Here is a 19,134-nt window from a genome sequence, read left to right on the forward strand (position 1 = left end):
GCACCAGCTGAGCCAGCAAGGTTGTAGCATGGTTGGCAGTCAGCATGGTGGCAGAAGTGGAAATTCTGGAGCCAAATGTGCTCGGGGGAGACCACCTGATTTGTGGCAGCCTACATTCCCGGGAGGTAGTGGAACAGGGGTTCCTGGAGATGGCGGCAGTAGCAGGCAATTAGTGCAGACTGTTGGTGGGAAAATCAGCTACTCAGTAGTGTGGCAGTTTTTCATCAATACAGGAATATGGGTGCACTACTGTGGTAGATGTATACAATGACATTGGCTATCCCTCAACACTGATGTTAAAATTGAGACATTCGCCAGTGTATCCTTATATGAAGGACACACCAGAGCCCGCACACCAACGCCAAGGTTTCTCAAGATGGTGCGAGACCTAACACTAATCCTACCTGTGCTTGATAAGCAAAACAGGGGCCAGTGGGCAATTATGGCAGCATTTGGTCGACTCACAACTTCCTCCCAGATACCCTCCAGCGTGACTGAGCACACATGCAATGGGAGGAGGGAGGCAAGCTGCAAGCCCCACCTGAGTTGGCTAATATGGGTGCCTGGCCTCACAGGTGCTACCATAATGCTGCCTTGAAGGTATTCAAGGCGCATTAATTTTGGAGTTTACACACCTCCAAGTATAACATTTAAACAAACAACAAAAAACGTGGTCTCAAATGGCTGGAGGTGCTCAACCCCAAATGCAGTTGTGCATTTATACTGGGGGAGCAGATCCTGCCCTTGTAGTCCGTTGCTAAGGGCGATCCCCAGCATAAAATGCATACAATGGAGGATGCCTGCAGCGAACTACAAGTGCCACAATAGAATCCTACACCAGATAAACGGTGTGGATGTGTAACAATTAGAATACAATACAGGAATATGGGTGCACTACTGTGGTAGATGTATACAATGACATTGGCTATCCCTCAACACTGATGTTAAAATTGAGACATTCGCCAGTGTATGCTTATATGAAGGACACACCAGAGCCCGCACACCAACGCCAAGGTTTCTCAAGATGGTGCGAGACCTAACGCTAATCCTACCTGTGCTTGATAAGCAAAACAGGGGCCAGTGGGCAATTATGGCAGCATTCGGTCGACCCAGTATAAATGCACAACTGCATTTGGGGTTGAGCACCTCCAGCCATTTGAGACCACGTTTTTTGTTGTTTGCAGTTTTTCATCAAGCATCCTGAGGAGGTTAACATACTCACATGCGAGATGTGTCAGCAGAAGGTAAAGCGGACTGTGCCATTCAGCCACTATATGGTCTCCTCATCTGCCGCCAACTCCAGGCTGTACCATTCAGCCACTAAATGTTCTACTCATGCTGCTGCCAAATCCAGGCTATGCCTTTCAGCCACTATATGGTCTCCTCATGCTTCCGCCACCTCCAGGCTGTATCATTCAGCCACTCTACGGTCTCCTCATGCTTCCCCCACCTCTACGCTGTGTCATTCTGCCATCATATGTTCTATTCATGCTGCCGCCAACTCCAGGCTGTGCCATTCAGCCACTATATGTTCTGCTCATACTGCCGTCAACTCCAGGCTGTGTCATTCAGCCACAATATGGTCTCCTCCTGCTTCCGCCACCTCCAGGCTGTGTCATTCAGCCACTATATGGTCTCCTCGTGTTCCCAGGCTGTGTCCTTCAGCCACTATATGGTTTACTCATGCTGCTGGGCCTGGGACATTACCTAAAAAAAAATTATGGTAGCACTAGCTACCAGAAATCTTCAATTCAAATTTGAAAATTCATCTTTAAATCTTAGGGATTGTGAAGCCCTATTGCCTCCTCATGCTGCTGCCAGCACCAGGCTGTGTCATTCAGCAACTATATGGTTTACTGATTCTGTTGATCCTGGGACATTACCTAAAAATTTTATGGTAGCACTAGCTACCATAAATCTTCAATTTAAATTTGAAAATGTATCTTTTAATCTTAGGGATTGTGAGGCCCTATGGTCTCCTCATGCTGCCAACTCCAGGCTGTGTCATTCAGCCACTGTATGGTCTCCTCTTGCTGCTGCCAATTCCAGGCTGTGTCATTCTGCCAGATTATGGTCTCCTCATGCTGCTGCCACCTCTAGGCTCTGTCATTGTGCCACCATGTGACTCCTTGTTAGATTGGGTTTTGTGGTCATACAGTATTGGTTCAAAGTAAACGCCACAACATTAAACTTGGGAATCTAATATAAATCTTAAATTTAAATTTAAAAAATTCATGTAATCTTTTCAAGACTGAGGCCCTATGGTCGTCGACGTCATATTACCTGTGGAATTATCACAAAAATCCAATTAAACAGCTCGGAGCAATAACAATGAGCCATAACTGATTAAATGAAATATTCGCACTTTCACAATCTGGAGGATCGCTAGCTCGATGCTCATCAGAATGGGTAATCAAAAAATGTAAATAAATTCAAATTAAATAAAATAAAAATTACATAAGAAATCTGCCACATCCAGACGCTCTGCGGCAGTGATTCTAATAGCAATGTCTGTAATCTGCATGTCATACTGAATAACAGTATTATTTCACTAACACAGCACACTCCCTATGCATGGTAGGCAAAGTGTTCTACACCCCTATTGAGGCTCTCTGTAGGCCAGAAATAGCCGTTTTTAATAGCGATTTGCCGCAAATAAATTCAGTCCGAACAAAAATTTTTGGGAAAATTCAGAGAATCGTCTGAATCTAATTTTCCAGAAATTCGCTCATCTATACTGATCGCCAAAGAGCATGCTGGGAGATGTAGGTATTTAACAGCTGGAGGCATGCAACTATAACTCCGAGCATGCCCAGACAGTCATTTGCTGTTCGTGCATGCTGGGAGTTGTAGTTTTGCAAGATTTAGAGAGCCACGGTTTAGAGACCACTGTAAACTGTGGCCCTCCAGATGTTGTGGACTACCGTGGGTGGGCAGAGCGGGGGTACTGAACTTTAACTTCCCCCACCCCCCCGCCCCCGATCTGCTATTGGTTGGTCGCTTCTGACTGACCAATAGCAGGGATAGGAGGGGTGGCACCCCCGCCACCTCACTCCTATCCCTTCAGGGGTGTCTTGGACAGCCCCGATCCCCATTATGTTCCGGGTCACCGGAGACCCGTATGACCTGGAATCGCCACAGGCATTGGCATGGGATGCCTGCTAAATGATTCCAGCAGCCATCTTGGTCCAGTCCCCGCTCGGCGAGTGGCGGGGACCGAAATTCCCTCAGGACACCCTGGGTCCTTAATGACTTGGGATGCAGGGCTTACCTGTACGCCCTGCGTCCCCAAGTGGTTAACCCCTTCCCGACCTATGACATACCTGTATGTCATGGGTGGCAAGGTGTTCCCGACCCATGACATACAGGTACGTCATGAACATTTTTGCCGCTACTCGCGGCACCCCGCAGCGCCCGGAAAGATGGTGGCTATCACTGATAGCCAGCCATCTTACCATGCGACCACGGGGGGTTTCATCCCCCACCCCACCCCCAGCGATCGCTGCTATCAGCTGGTCAAATCCTACTAGCTGATAGCAGCGTTTCGCTATGAAAATACTTAGCAGCGCGGTGTGTGAGTCCCGATCACGGGGATCGGGACACACACCGCTCTGCTAAGTGTCCCTGGCCCATCCCCCGGCGTGACTTACCCGTCCGAGCGGTGTCCCGAGCGGTCCCGGCGGCGAGCGGCGTCCTCCAGGCGGTCCCGGCGGCGCTGCGTCCCAGCAGTGAGTTTCCGGCAGCAGTGCGGCATCTTCATTGGCAGCAGTGAGATCGCCGTAAAGCGATCTCACTGCTGCCTCTGGGAGTTTCAAAACTGCAACTCCCAGCATGCCCAGACAGCCTTTGGCTTTCTGGGCATGCTGGGAGTTGTAGTTTTGCAACATCTGGAGGTCCTCAGTTTGGAGACCACTGTATAATGGTGTCCAATCTGTGCTCTTCCAGATGTTGCAAAACTACAAATCTCAGCATGCTCAGTCTGTCCAGGCATGCTGGGAGTTGTAGTTCTCTAACATCTGGAAGAGCACAGATTGGAGACCATTATACAGTGGTCTCCAAACTGTGGACCTCCAGATGTTGCAAAACTACAACTCCCAGCATGCCCAGACTGCCCAAGCATGCTGGAAGTTGTAGTTTGGCAACATCTGATCCTTCAGATATTGCCGAACTACAACTTCCAGCATGCCTGGGCAGTCTGGGCATGCTGGGAGTTGTAGTTTTGCAACAACTGGAGGCACACTAGTTGGGAAACATTGTCCGTTTCCTACCTCAGTGCCTCCAGCTGTTGCAATTGTTGCAAAACTATAACTCAAAGCATGCACTGACAGACCATGCATGCTGGGAGTTGTAGTTTTGCAACAGCTGGAGGCACACTGGTTTGGAAACACTAAGTTTGGTTGCAAAACACTTGAAAGTTTATTACTTAACTTAGTGTTTCCATACCAGTGTGCCTCCAGCTGTTGCAAAACTACAACTCCCAGCATGCACGAACAGCCAAAGGGCATGCTCGGAGTTTGCAACAGCTGGATGTTTGCCCCCTCCCCCCAATGGGAATGTACAGGGTACACTCACATGGGCGGAGGTTTACAGTGAGTGCTGCAAGTTTGAGATGGCGCAAATTTTGCGCTGCAGCTCAAACTTCCAGCGGCAAACTTGCTGTGAACCTCTTCCCATGTGACTGTACCCTAAAAACACTACACTAACACTAACCTAAAATAAAAAGTAAAAAACACTACATATACACATATCCCTACACAGCCCCCCCTCCCCAAAAAAATGAAAAACGTCTGGTACGCTACTGTTTCCAAAACGGAGCCTCCAGCTGTTGCAAAATAATAACTCCCAGTATTGCCAGACAGCCATTGACTGTCCAGGCATGCTGGGAGTTTTGCAACAGCTGGAGGCACCCTGTTTGGGAATCATTGGCATAGAATACCCCTATGTCCACCCCTATGCAAATCCCTAATTCAGGCCTCAAATGCGCATGGCGCTCTCTCACTTTGGAGCCCTGTCGTATTTCAGGGCAACAGTTTTGGGACACATATGGGGTATCGCCGTACTCGGGAGAAATTGCCTTACACATTTTGGAGGGCTTTTTCTTCTTTAACCCCTTATGAAAAGGTGAAGTTGGGGTCTATACCAGCATGTTAGTGTAAAAAAATTAATTTTTTACACTGACATGCTGGTGTTGCCCTATACTTTTCATTTTCACAAGAGGTAAAAGGGAAAAAAGACCCTCTAAATTTGTAATGCAATTTCTCCCGACTACGGAGATACCCCATATGTGGGCGCAAAGTGCTCTGGGGGCGCACAAAAAGGGCCAGAAGGGAGAGTGCGCCATGTACATTAGAGGCGATTTGCACAGGGGTGGCTGATTGTTACAGCAGTTCTGACAAATGCAAAACAATAAATATTCATATGTGACCCCATTTTGGAAACTACACCCCTCACGGAATGTAATAAGGGGTGCAGTGAGAATTTACACCCCACTGGTGTACACCCCAATTTACACCCCACTTTTGATTTGCACAGTCCACTGTTTCAAATATCTGTCAAACGCCAGTGGGGTGTAAATGCTCACTGCACCCCTTATTAAATTCCATGAGGGGTATAGTTTCCAAAATGGGGTCACATGTGGGGGGTCCACTGTTCTGGCACCATAGGGGCTTCCTAAATGGGACATGCCCCCCCAAAACCCTTTCAGAAAAACTCACTCTCCAAAATCCCATTGTCGCTCCTTCCCTTCTGAGCCCTCTACTGCGCCCGCCGAACACTTTACATATGCATATGAGGTATTTCCTTACTCGAGAGAAATTGGGTTACAAATTTTAGGGTGATTTCTCTCCTTTTACTCCTTGTAAAAATTCAAAAATTGGGTCTACAAGAAAATGCGAGTGTAAAAAATGAAGATTTAGAATTTTCTCCTTCACTTTGCCGCTATTCCTGTGAAACACCAAAAGGGTTAAAACACTTACTGAATGTCATTTTGAATACTTTGGGGGGTGCAGTTTTTATAATGGGGTCATTTTTGGGGTATTTCTAATATGAAGACCCTTAAAATCCACTTCCAACCTGAACTGGGCCCTGAAAAATTACGATTTTGAAAATCTTGAGAAAAATTGGAAAATTGCTGCGGAACTTTGAAGCCCTCTGGTGTCTTCCAAAAGTAAAAACTTGTCAATTTTTTTATGCAAACACAAAGTAGACATATTGTATATGTGAATCAATATGCAATTTATTTGGAATATCCATTTTCCTTTCAAGCAGAGACTTTCAAAGTTAGAAAAATGCAAAATGTTCAAAATTTTCATGACATTTTTAGATATTTTACCAAGAAAGGATGCAAATATCAGTGAATTTTTACCAATAACGTAAAGTAGAATATGTCACGAAAAAACAATCTCGGAATCAGAATGATAAGTAAAAGCATTCCAGAGTTATTAATGTTTAAAGTGACAGTGGTCAGATTTTCAAAAAATGCCCAGGTCATGAAGGTGAAAATGGGCTGGGTCATGAAGGGGTTAAAGGGGTACTCCACTGGAAAACATTTTTTTTAAAATCAACTGGTGCCAGAAAGTTAAACAGATTTGTAAATTACTTCTATTTAAAAATCTCCTTCCAGTACTTATCAGCTGCTGTACGTTCCACAGGAAGTTCTTTTCTTTTTTAATTTTTTTTCTGTCTGACCACAGTGCTCCCTGTTGTCACCTCTGTCAATTTTAGGAACTGTCCAGAGTTGGCACAAACCCCATAGCAAACCTATTCTGCTCTGGACAGTTCCTTAAATGGACAGAGGTGTCAGCAGAGAGCACTGTGGTCAGACAGAAAGGAAATTCAAAAAGAAAAGTACTTCCTGAGGAGCATACAGCAGTACTGGAAGGTAAGTACTGGCAGGATTAAGATTGTTAAATAGAAGTAATTTACAAATCTGTTTAACTTTCTGGCACCAGTTGATTTAAAAAAAATAAAGTTTTTCTGGCCTGGCATAACACACCAAATCTATTATTTTAACCTACCATGAAATGAAATATGCTATCACACCAGCCAATGAATAGTAATGAAATCTTCATATTTGCAAAACCAATCAGAAAATCCCATCAGCAATCAAAAGAATATTAGATGTTTTATTGTATTTACCTTTCATATCAGCAGCTGACTGTAACCAATAATAAAATGACTTCTCGTAATTTACTGTCAAACACAATTCCTTCATAATCAAAAGATAATAACTACTCTTCCATACCTGTAAACAGGGAAAGGTATGATTTCAATACAATATTCACAGACAAGTCATGTAAAAGATAATGAATGTAATAAATCATCGATCATTTCATCTCATGATGTGTGCACATCCAGGCACAGGCAGCTCCTAATGTTCTCGTAACTGATAGATACACTTGTATCAATAATAGATGGAGGTCTCCCAATATTGGAAAAATTATGCAAAAATAGGGAACCTTTAAAGGGTAGCTCCCACCATCACTTTTTTTTTCTTTTTTCTGTCCCTGCCTATTACCCATCTATCCCTAACCCCCTCCCTGCCTTTAATTTTTTTTTTTTTACATATTAATAAATGCCTTTTTGTCTGCTCACTACCAGGCAGACTTCCCCAGCAGGCACCACGTCACTGATGCCTGCTGGGGGGACTTCCGCCCGTAGTTCCCCTATACAGGGCGCCTCCAGCTGTTTCCCCACTGCAACTCCCAGCTCGCCCTGACATCTATTGGCTGTCAGGGCATGCTGGGAGTTGTAGTGGGGAAACAACTGGAGGCATACTGTATAGGTGAAAACAGTAACTGTGATCGCTGTGCACATCCCACTCCCCGCCGCGCAGACCGCAACCCCCCCCCTCCCCCGGCACGCCGCTCAACTCACTCCCCACCCCCCCTTAGTTCACCTATTCAGTGTCCCTCCAGCTGTTTCCCCACTACAACTCCCAGCTTGCCCTGACATCTATTGGCTGTCAGGGCATGCTGGGAGTTGTAGTGGGGAAACAACTGGAGGCATACTGTATAGGTGAATGGCCGCACATCCCGCTCCCGCCGTGCAGCCCGCAACCCCCCTGGCCCCACTGCTCCGCTCAGCCCACTACCCCCCCTCCCCTCCCCCCGCAAAAGCACAAAAACACATTGAAAACAGACACAACATAGATATTTTTACCTGTCGCCAGGAGCCGGGGCCTGCCAGGGAGCCTGCGCGCATCCTCTTCTTTCAAAGCGCTCGCTCCCGCCTGTCTGATTGACAGGCGGGAGCGATCACCGCAGTGAATGAATTCCTACTCGTTGCCAGGCTTCAAGTACTACAACATATCAATTTTTTTATTTCATGACAGTGCCCATTTAAAACTTGACTTTTAGTAATGTTAGTTAAAAAAGATTATCCAACACCCTTTATAGTGATTAAAAATCAATGCAGCTCGGCCATCAGTAATGGTCTCTCATATATGCAACATTTGTAGTAGCTTGCACACATGTAGCAATCTGACTCTTATCTGTCACAGTGAAAGTGCTTGTGCTTGGTGAGTTATAGGTGCTAGTGTCACAATGTATATTTCACAGTCCACAGGTGATATGCATAATCCACAGGTATTAGGTATAAGGTGCTATAACTACAATATATATTATATATTGCACAGTCCACAACTGTATTGCACAGTCCTCACTTTATTGCAAACTTGATCCAAAATATTGCACTGTCTATCATTGTATGTCAAAGGCGGCTATGATAAGCTGCTATATCAGGTATTTGTATATTTGCACACTTTCAATCACTTATCTTTAGTTTTGATGGCTTCAGCAGTACTGCTTCTTTCAGAGACTTGTTCACATGGTGAGTTGCAGATCCTACGCATTTCCTCAGATATGATTCATCAGGGATTTCTTTCAGCTCAATTTCCTTGCATCTTTCATGCTTTTGTGTGCAGTTCTGATGCCGGCTGTACACCATTCTTCATGTGTGGCTGTCTTTTATATTTATCACTCCTCCCCTTTGTCATCCATGTGACCTGGCTAGTCCAATCAATGGCCTCTACATCAGCATAGCTTCTATGGCACTTCATTTGATTGCAACTTCTCTTTTCAGGTGGATGTGGGTGGGATGTCCTTATTGTGTCACTCAGGTAAGCTGTCCAAGCCTTGCTCTGAGTTCCATTTCCAGGTTGGTTTAAGTTAGACTTGCGTTCCATTTCTGTTTCGTAGTTGTAGTTGATCAATAGCCATTGCTGTCCCGGGGATGTAGATTACCATTCCCCCGGGAATAGCTTTATGCTGCCGATGTTTTGTATTATAACGTTTGTCTGTTTTGTTGGAGAAGGATGGTTTGTAGTTTACTATTTTAGCTTCTGCAGTAGTTTTAATGTTTTTTTTATTATTATTGGAGGAGGGTGATTTGTAGTTTGCTATTTTAGCTTCTGCAGTAATTTACAAATGTTGGTGCTATTTTGTAATGTATCAGAAATTATTCTATAAAGCATGCATGTGATATGAAATTGTTAATTCCTGATGGTTTGACAGTCTCCAGAGTATACGTCCAGAATGCTTCTCTCTGGAGAAGAAATTTGTCCCAGTCTCCTCCTCTGTTTGATGGAGATATCACTTCAATTATCTGAGCTTGGAGGTTTTTGACATCACTATTGTGATATGCAGCAAAATGGATGGTGACCGGAGTGTCAATCCTGTTCACTTTGTCACCTACATGTTCTTGTAGGCGTTTCATGAATGGTCAGAAGGTTTTTCCTACATAAGAAAGGCATTGTCCAGCGCAAGGCTTGCGGATAAAAGCTTGTTCTTTATTGGAAAATTCACAGAGATCACTCGACACAGGACAATGCTGATGTGTTTCACACATAAGTGCTTAATCGTAGACTATGCACTTATGTGTGAAACGCGTCAGACATTGTCCTCTGTCGAGTGATCTCTGTGAATTTTCCAATAAACAAGCTTTTATCCGCAAGCCTTGCGCTGGACAATCCCTTTCTTCTGCATTGCTTCGGGCCGAGGGCGGGACCGGCGTGTCTGTGCACAGGTGTGGTGGATTAGACCGGTGTAGTGAGCGAAACTAAAGTTTGCTATTACAAGTTTTTCCTGCATAGTTACAGGGACATGAACATGTTAGTAAATATATCGCACCCCTTGTGTCACAGTTGGCAAATTGACGCATCTCATATTGTTTCTGCGTAGCAGCACTGATCAAACTCTGGCCCTTTTATACATAGCGGCACATTGTGCATTTACTAAGTGGAAACATCCCTTTTGGTTTCCCCGTTAGCCATCCTATCTGATTTAATGGCGAAAAGTTGCTATTTACTAGCTTGTCACAGAGATTTTTGCCACATTTGTATGCAATTTGTGTTGTCTCTGGAACGATATCCTTTAAAGTGACATCCATTCTTAAGATACTCCAACACTTTTGAAGCATACTGCGTACTTCTTGTGCTTTCTCGTCAAAAGTGCCTATGATTCTTGACATATTGTCTGTCTGTTCCTTGGTTTTTGGGGTCAGTAATCGTGGCCTTTGTTTCACAAGTGCTCTATGATATGCTCGTTTGAGCACCTTATTGGGGTAGCCCCTACTTCTGAGTCTCGCACAGAGTTCTCCTGCTTTAATTTGAAATTCCTCCATAGAAGAACAATTCCTCCGTATATGGAGGCATTGGCCTGTCGGTATTCCCTGCTTCAGTGGGCGTGGATGGCAGCTCGCCCACCGAAGCAGGGAATTGGTGGCAGTTTCTTTGCGGTGCACTATGGTGTGTACATTTCTGTCCTCACTTATCCATATTTTGAGATCTAGGAACTCTATTTTGTAGGTGCTGATAGTGCTGATAAATTTGAGACCCAGATTGTTTTGATTCAGGATTTTGACAATTGCCACAAATTGTTCTTCTGTAGATGTCCAGAGGATCAGGACGTCATCTATGAACCTTAGCCACATTATTATGTGGCTGGTCCAAGATGACATGTACTCACTGAACACCATCTGGTCCTCCCACCAGCCGAGGTACAGGTTTGCAGGCTCCCCATCGCTGTACCTCGGCTCTGGTGGAAGGACTCCCCATCAAAATGGAAGTAATTCCTGGTGAGGACAAATGACAGTAACTTGAGGACTAGTTGGTTATGCACAATGTATTGGGAAACCTCATGTTTTGAGAAAAAATTCCACTGCCTCCAACCCCTTCTCATGGGGATGGAGGAATACAAGCCTCCACATCCAAGGAGGCCAACATGATTCCCTCCTCCAATTTAAGATCCTCAATTCTTTTAAGGACATCAGTTGTGTCGTGGATGTAAGCGGGTAGTGAGTAGACAAAAGGACTAAGTATGATATCTACATATTCACTCACTCCCTCTGTCACATTGCCGATCCCAGACACGATTGGTCTCCCCTGTAAGGTGGATAACATTTGTGAATTTTCGCGACTGTATAGAAACATGCAATTGTAGTATTTATAGGTTTCATGGATTCATATTCTGCTTTACTTATTAGGTAGAGCTGTCTGCCTTCATCTAAGATGGTTGTAAGTTCCCTACTGAATTGTAGTGTGGGATCCTTTTTAAGTTTAGTAAAAAAAATCTTTGTTGTGTAATATCTCCAGACACATTTGCTTGGATTGCTTGTAGAGTTTGATGACCAGGGAGGTGTCACCTGCCAATTTGTTGAGTGCTTGTCTCTCAGCAAAAGTAAGATTTTGTCCTGCTACTCTTGTTCAAACTTTTTAAATTCTTTGGTGACCATTTCTACAAATATGTCTATGTTGGAAAAGTCACCAACAGGGGGCGTTTTTTTTTGCTCTTATTCCTCAGGTTAGTGAACGGGCCTTGTCCCTCTGCTCTATGTCATTTTCCCTAGATAGAATTTCTCTAAGTCCCTGAATAGTGCCATGTCCTCTTGGTCCATTCCCAAGTCCTTTCCTAATCTAGTGTCTTAAAGTTTAAAGTACTTTTTCCATAGAGGTTTATATCCCTCACCCAAATAAATGAATCAAACTTGAAATTAGGGACATATGATGGTCCTCTCGCAGCTCATTTCTGCTGGACTCAGTTCTTTGGAGGTCAAGTTAATTATTTACAATCACTCCTCACTCTTTTGTGTGCAGGGAACTGTATAGGGGACTATTGCACCACTATTGTGTGTTATTTGACGCTCCTGAGAAGATAATTGGACATGTTCGATGTGTTCTCTAAAAAAAAACTCTGTCCCCTCCTTGGACCTCGCTCTCCCTCTACCTGACCCTCTACTTCTATTGCCTTAATACCCATGATATCCACCTTGTGCTCCTATCCTATCTGTATCACTCTCTTCACATTCAGATGAGGAGATGTCTGTGTCTTAGGTTATGGATGTTGTTTGTTTCAGGATCTCATATACTGGTTTATTCTTAAAATCCTGTAAGTCCCTCTTGAACTGTTGGTGCTTTTTTCTTTTAAATATTCAAAAATATAAGTATAAACTTAAATAGGAGGAGAGTGCCTAATACTTAACTTTTAATAAGATCTCATAAAATGACACCAATTAGTGCTCGAAATATCCTCTCACCAAAAAAAAAAAAAATAAAATAAAATTATTTAAAACTGACCAGGTTGTCAGTAATCAAATAGGTCGTTGCCTATAGCAACCTATATATAAGCATTAGGTAAATCTACTACATCGACCAATTCAGACGACTTAGAACACCAACATATATAGCTTCAAATCAGTCATCCATTTAAGGCTGTATGCTCACAGATGTGAGCAATATTCAGATGAATGTGGATTTAATAATTATCTCATATAAACTCTCAACGCGTTTCTATCACAATAATGTGACGTCCTCAGGAGAGATAGATATACCACTATCAAATTTATAGTATGCAAAAATATATTGATAAATATTCTTATTTAGACACAGGCATATAGGTCAGACAGTCCAGCAGGGGTCATGTCTCCTTCATACCTGAAAATAAAACACAAACCATACCTCGTTTCAGCATGATTATAGATCTTACACATTCGTAGAGGATGTCTATTTTGTATATATTACTCACAGGTCCGTTCCCCACAGTTTAGTTTCCTAGGGAAAAAATGTATACATATACGGACCTGTCAGAATTTGTACTCTGGTACCTGAAAGAGGAAACTATGCGGTACTTATGATTCCTTTCGCCTGGTCAGGATCCTTGGACGGAGCAACACCCGCAGTGGCAGGGAGACGGCTTGTATCTGCGGCTTCCTGTGCCACCGTACCAAGGATCCCGGCGTCTGTCATCATATCCGGTCGCACGGCCATGACGTCACTGTAAAACGCCCACCCGTGATGATGCAGTTGGGCGTGTTAGTTGTCAGGACGCGGCACTGTTGCTAACCAGAGACTAACAATCACGTTATTTCTGGCCAGATGGAAGTATACTGGTTACTATTTAAATTTTTAGTAGATTAACATGGTTTAACGTAATGTCTAAGAGCATGGAAGTATGGCAGATAAATACATAATTGCATCTGGAAGATGCAAGGCACATCGGGACAAATTAGATAAACCAAAGGTATAAATGAACACGGAGGGGACAGGGAAAGAGGAGACTGGGCAAAGGGGAGGGGGGGAGGGACGGAGGTGTTGGAGGGAGGGATTAGCTAGATCTTGTGAACTAAAGGTATTCACTATTCTCAGACGAATACTGGGTCCCTGGAAATAAGTAAGATCACATAGCCCATTACTGACCCCTTGCTGGTTCTAATTGGATAATATGCAAGTATTTTGTAATATTTCTTTTAAATATGCAACAAATCTTGATATTGTGTCTTCAAGGACTTGCTCCTTTTTCTTAAAGCTAGGGTCACCTTTGAAAGTATTGATTTGCTCCATTGATTTATTCAAGTTTACAGTGATCGTTTCCAACTGAATGCGTTCTTCTTCCAGTAGGATCTGCAAGTCTAAGCGAACCGTCTGTTGCTTCCTTCTCCAATCTGTCTTTTAGGTGTGGGGTCTGTATTCTGGTAGAGGGGGTAAGAGGAACGCGTAGTCCTCTCGGGACAATTTTATTATTGAGGTCATTCTCCAGACTAAATATTTCCCAGTTGGATCATGCGTGATCTTTATAAAGCTTGGTTACATGATTGAAGGCTGATTTAATAGTAGTAGTCTGACTGCAGAAGCTAACCTCCTTCTCCGAAAACACTTCTTTGATATCTTCAAGCTATCTGTTGTTATCATCTCTGCCGGATAGAAGTTTTGCCATACACTTTTAATAAGAGGTGTTCGATATGGTAACTGATTGATACGCTTGTATCAATAATAGATGGAGGTCTCCCAATATTAGAAAAAATATGCAAAAATAGGGAACCTTTAAAACTTGACTTTTATTAATGTTAGTTAAAAAAGATTATTCCAACACCCTTCATAGTGATTAAAAATCAATGCAGCTCGGCCATCAGTAATTGTCTCTCATATATGCAACATTTGTAGTAGCTTGCATACATGTAGCAATCTGACACAGTGAAAGTGCTTGTGCTTGGTGAGTTGTAGGTGCTGGTGTCACAATGTATATTTCACAGTCCACAGGTGATATGCATAATCCACAGGTATTCTGCATAACTGACCAGCCAATACCTCCGTATACGGAGGAACTGTTCTTCTATGGAGGAATTTCAAATAAAAACAGGAGAACTCCGTGGGAGACTCAGAAGTAGGGGCTACCCCAATACGGTGCTCAAATGAGCATATCATAGAGAACTTGTGACACAAAGGCCACGATTACTGACCCCAAAAACCAAGGAACAGACAGAGAATATGTCAAGAATCATAGGCACTTTTGATGAGAAAGCACAAGAAGTACGCAGTATCCTTCAAAAGAATTGGAGTATCTTAAGAATGGATGTCACTTTAAAGGATATTATTCCAGAGACAACACAAATTACATGCAAATGTGGCAAAAATCTCTGTGACAAACTAGTAAATAGCAACTTTTCTCCATTAAATCAGATAGGATGCCTAATGGAGAAACCAAAAGGGATGTTTCCCTGTAGGTAAATGCATGATGTGTCGCTATGTGAAAAAGGGCCAGCGTTTGATCAGTGCTGCTACGCAGAAACAATATGAGATGCGTCAATTTGCCAACTGTGACACAAGGGGTGCGATATATTTACTAACGTATCCATGTCCCTGCAACTATATAGGAAAAACCTTCTGACCATTCAAGAAATGCCTACAAGAACATGTAGGTGACATGGTGACCAGGAGAGACACTTCGGTCGCCATCCATTTTGCTGCATATCACAATAGTGATGTCAAAAACCTCCAAGCTCAGATAATTGAAGGAGGAAACTGGGACAAGTTTTTTCCTCCAGAGAGAAGCCTTCTGGACGTATACTCTGTAGACTGTCAAACCATCAGGAATTAACAATTTCATATCATATGTGTGCTTTATAGAATCATTTCTGATACATTACAAAATAGCACCAACATTTGTAAATTACTGCAGAAGCTAAAATAGTAAACTACAAATCACCCCCCTCCAATAAAACAAACAAACATTAAAACTACTGCAGAAGCTAAAATAGTAAACTACAAACCATCCTTCTCCAACAAAACAGACAAACGTTATAATACAAAACATTGGTAGCAGAAAGCTATTCCCGGGGGAATGGTAATCAACATACCCGGTACAGCGATGGCTAATGATCAACTACAACTACAACCCAACTACAAAACAGAAATGGAACGCAAGCCTAACTTAAACCAACCTGGAAACGGATCTCAGAACGGGGCTTGGACAGCTTACCTGAGTAATTGAAAGTGTGCAAATATACAAATACCTGATATAGCACCTTATTATAGCCGCCTTTGAAATACAGTGAATGATAGACAGTGCAATATTTTGGATCAAGTGTGCAATAAAGTGAGGACTGTGCAATACAATTGTGGACTGTGCAAGATATATTGTGGTTATAGCACCTTATACCCAATACCTGTGGATTATGCATATCACCTGTGGACTGTGAAATATACATTGTGACACCAGCACTTTCACTGTGACAGATAAGCGTCAGATTGCTACATGTGTGCAAGCTACTACAAATGTTGCATATATGAGAGACCATTACTGATGGCCGAGCTGCATTGATTTTTAATCACTATGAAGGGTGTTGGAATAATCTTTATACAACTCCTTATGTTCCAAATATTTAATGAATTCTTTAAGAAATGTTCCAGCTCTGGATTGTGTCGGCCTCAATAAGGTTTGGACCAGGATAGGTTTAAAGCGGTACTTTAGTGGAAAACTTTTTTATTTTTAAATCAACTGGCGGCAGAAAGTTAAACAGATTTGTAAATAACTTCCATAAAAAAAATCTTAATCCTTCTAGTACTTATTAGCTGCTGAATACTACAGAGGAAATTATTTTCTTTTTGGAACACAGAGCTCTCTGCTGAATCACGAGCTCAGTGCTCTCTGCTGACATCTCCGTCCATTTTAAGAACTGACCAGAGTAGAAGAAAATCCCCATAGCACACATATGCTGCTCTGAACAGTTCCTAAAATGGACAGATATGTCAGCAGAGAGCACTGTGCTTGTGAGGTCAGAAGAGAGCACTGTGTTCCAAAAAGGGAAAAAATATCCTCTGTAGTATTCAGCAGCTAATAAGTACTGGAAGGATTAAGATTTTTTAATAGAAGTAATTTACAAGTCTGTTTATCTTTCTGGCATCAGTTGATTTAAAAAAAAAAAAAGTTTTTCACTGGAGTACCCCTTTAACTTTGTCAATAACTAGATACCAATATATTTTATTTGCTCATGTAGATGTCATTTCCATTTTGTCAGTTTTAGTTGGATATTAAACAGGTTTGCTGTTAAAGGGTGCATTCCCACCTGGTGTATAAGCAGCGTATTTCACGCTGCGCAAAATTTGTGGCAGCAGCGGGAAATATGCTGAGTATTCCTCCCTCACTATACACACAGGGCTTTCCAGCAGCAGCCCTATGCATGTAGTGAGTTTTAGAGGCAGGGCCATATGCCGGCATGACTGTGATGCGTGACTCCGCCTCCAAAACTCACTGCACACATAGGGCTGCCGCCTGAAAGCCCTGTTTATATAGTGAGCGAGGAATATTCAGCGTATTTCCTGCTGCTGCCGCAAATTTAGTGCAGCGTGAAATACGCTGTGTATACGCCAGGTGGGAATGCACCCTGAAAGACAGGTTAATCTGGCCTGCATCAGTGTCATGTCCACTGAGAAAAGTTAAAGGGGTACTCCTGTGAAAACCTTTTTCTTTTAAATCAACTGGTGGCAGAAAGTTAAACTTATTTGTAAATTACTTCTATAAAAAAAAATCTTAATCCTTCCTGTACTTATTAGCTGCTGAATACTACAGAGGAAATTCTTTTCTTTTTGGAATGCTCTCTGATGACATCACGAGCACAGTTCTCTCTGCTGACATAATAATAATAATAACGCTTTATTTATTGTTGTCCTTAGTGGGATTTGAACCCAAGTCCCCAGCACTGCAAGGGAGCAGTGCTAACCACTGAGCCACCATGCTGCCCTTAGCATACATCTGCTATACATGGTTACTAAAATGAACAGAGATGTCAGCAGAGAGCACTGTGCTTGTGATGTCATCAGTGTTACAAAAAGAAAGGAATTTCCTCTGTAGCATTCAGCAGCTAATAAGTACTGGAAGGATTAAGATTTTTTTAATAGAAGTAATTTACAAATATCACAATAGAAGAAGGAAATGATGTCCGCACTTACCATGCCGTAGAAAATTGGATATGCTTTATTAGCGTCTTCAGAGTTCCATGAGAAACAATATCAAAAACACCCGGGTGCTCCCTGCACCCGGGTGTTTTTGATATTGTTTCTCATGGAACTCTGAAGACGCTAATAAAGCATATCCAATTTTCTACGGCATGGTGAGTGCGGACATCATTTCCTTCTTCTATTGCGATTTTATCAGGACTGTTACCTGTGTATGCCCAGCACCTTATCCAGCAACACCCGGGAATACTGATTAGATGTCTGCATAGTGGTTTTTCAGCAGTGCCCACCCACTCCTCTCTTACTACTATTAATTTACAAATATGTTTAACTTTCTGCCACCAGTTGATTTAAAAGAAAAAAGGTTTTCACCGGAGTACCCCTTTAAGGGGTTAAAGTATAACAGCATGCTAACACAGGTCTGACCTGATTGTATAAGTAACACTGGACTGGGGTACCTTGGCCAAACCAAAATAATTCAGAGGACCCTCCCTCCATCTATGCAGAATATGTACACTCTTTCTTTTAAAGGAGTTTTTTTCACTAAAGTATTTGATGACATTTGGCTAGTATGTGATGACATTTCGCACGTCCACTGACATCACATTACCCCCCCCCCCCCCCCCCGGGTCCTCTCTGTTATACCACCCATCCACTGACATATGCATACACACCACTGTCCTTATATGTGTGCAGCCAGGTGGCACGTCTACAAGTACCGCCACCTAAGCTGCGGCTCCCAGTGGTGCCACCCCTCATGTACCTTGTACCTCTTCTGGTGAGCAACTGGGGTTCGTGACGGGACATCACCAGCGGGGGCGGAGTTTGCTGGACGACGACGTCGTGGCTAGCACTGAGCTGGTAAAAACTGGACCAATGCTGGTAAGTTAGCAGAACATGCCCGACCAAGGTATTGCCAACCAGCAAGCCAGCCAGGGAGAAAAGGGATGATGGGGGTGCTACTGCCAGGGAGAAAGAGGATGATGGAGGTGTAACTGCCAGGGGGGGGGCAGTAGCACCCTCATCATCCATCGGCAGGGTCATCCTCCTGTCGGGAGTACCCCCATCATTCAGGAGGATGGTGCTGCTGATAGATAATGGGGGTGCTACTGCCTGGAAGATGATCCTGCTGATGGATGATGAGGGTGCTACTGGCCCTCCCTGGTAGTAGCACCCCCATCATCCATCGGCAGGGTCATCCTCCTGGCAGTAACACCCCATCATCCATCGGCAGGATCATCCTCCTGGCAGAAGCACCCCCATCATCCTAAAGGATGGTGCTGCCGATGGATGATGGGGGTGGTACTGCCAGGAGGATGATCCAGTCGATGGATGATGAGGTGCTACTGGTGCTCTCTGGCCCCATCATCCAACAGCAGGGTCATCCTCCTGGCAGTAGCATCCCCATC

The sequence above is a fragment of the Hyla sarda genome, chromosome 3 (assembly GCF_029499605.1).
Source record: "Hyla sarda isolate aHylSar1 chromosome 3, aHylSar1.hap1, whole genome shotgun sequence".
NCBI lineage: Eukaryota > Metazoa > Chordata > Amphibia > Anura > Hylidae > Hyla > Hyla sarda.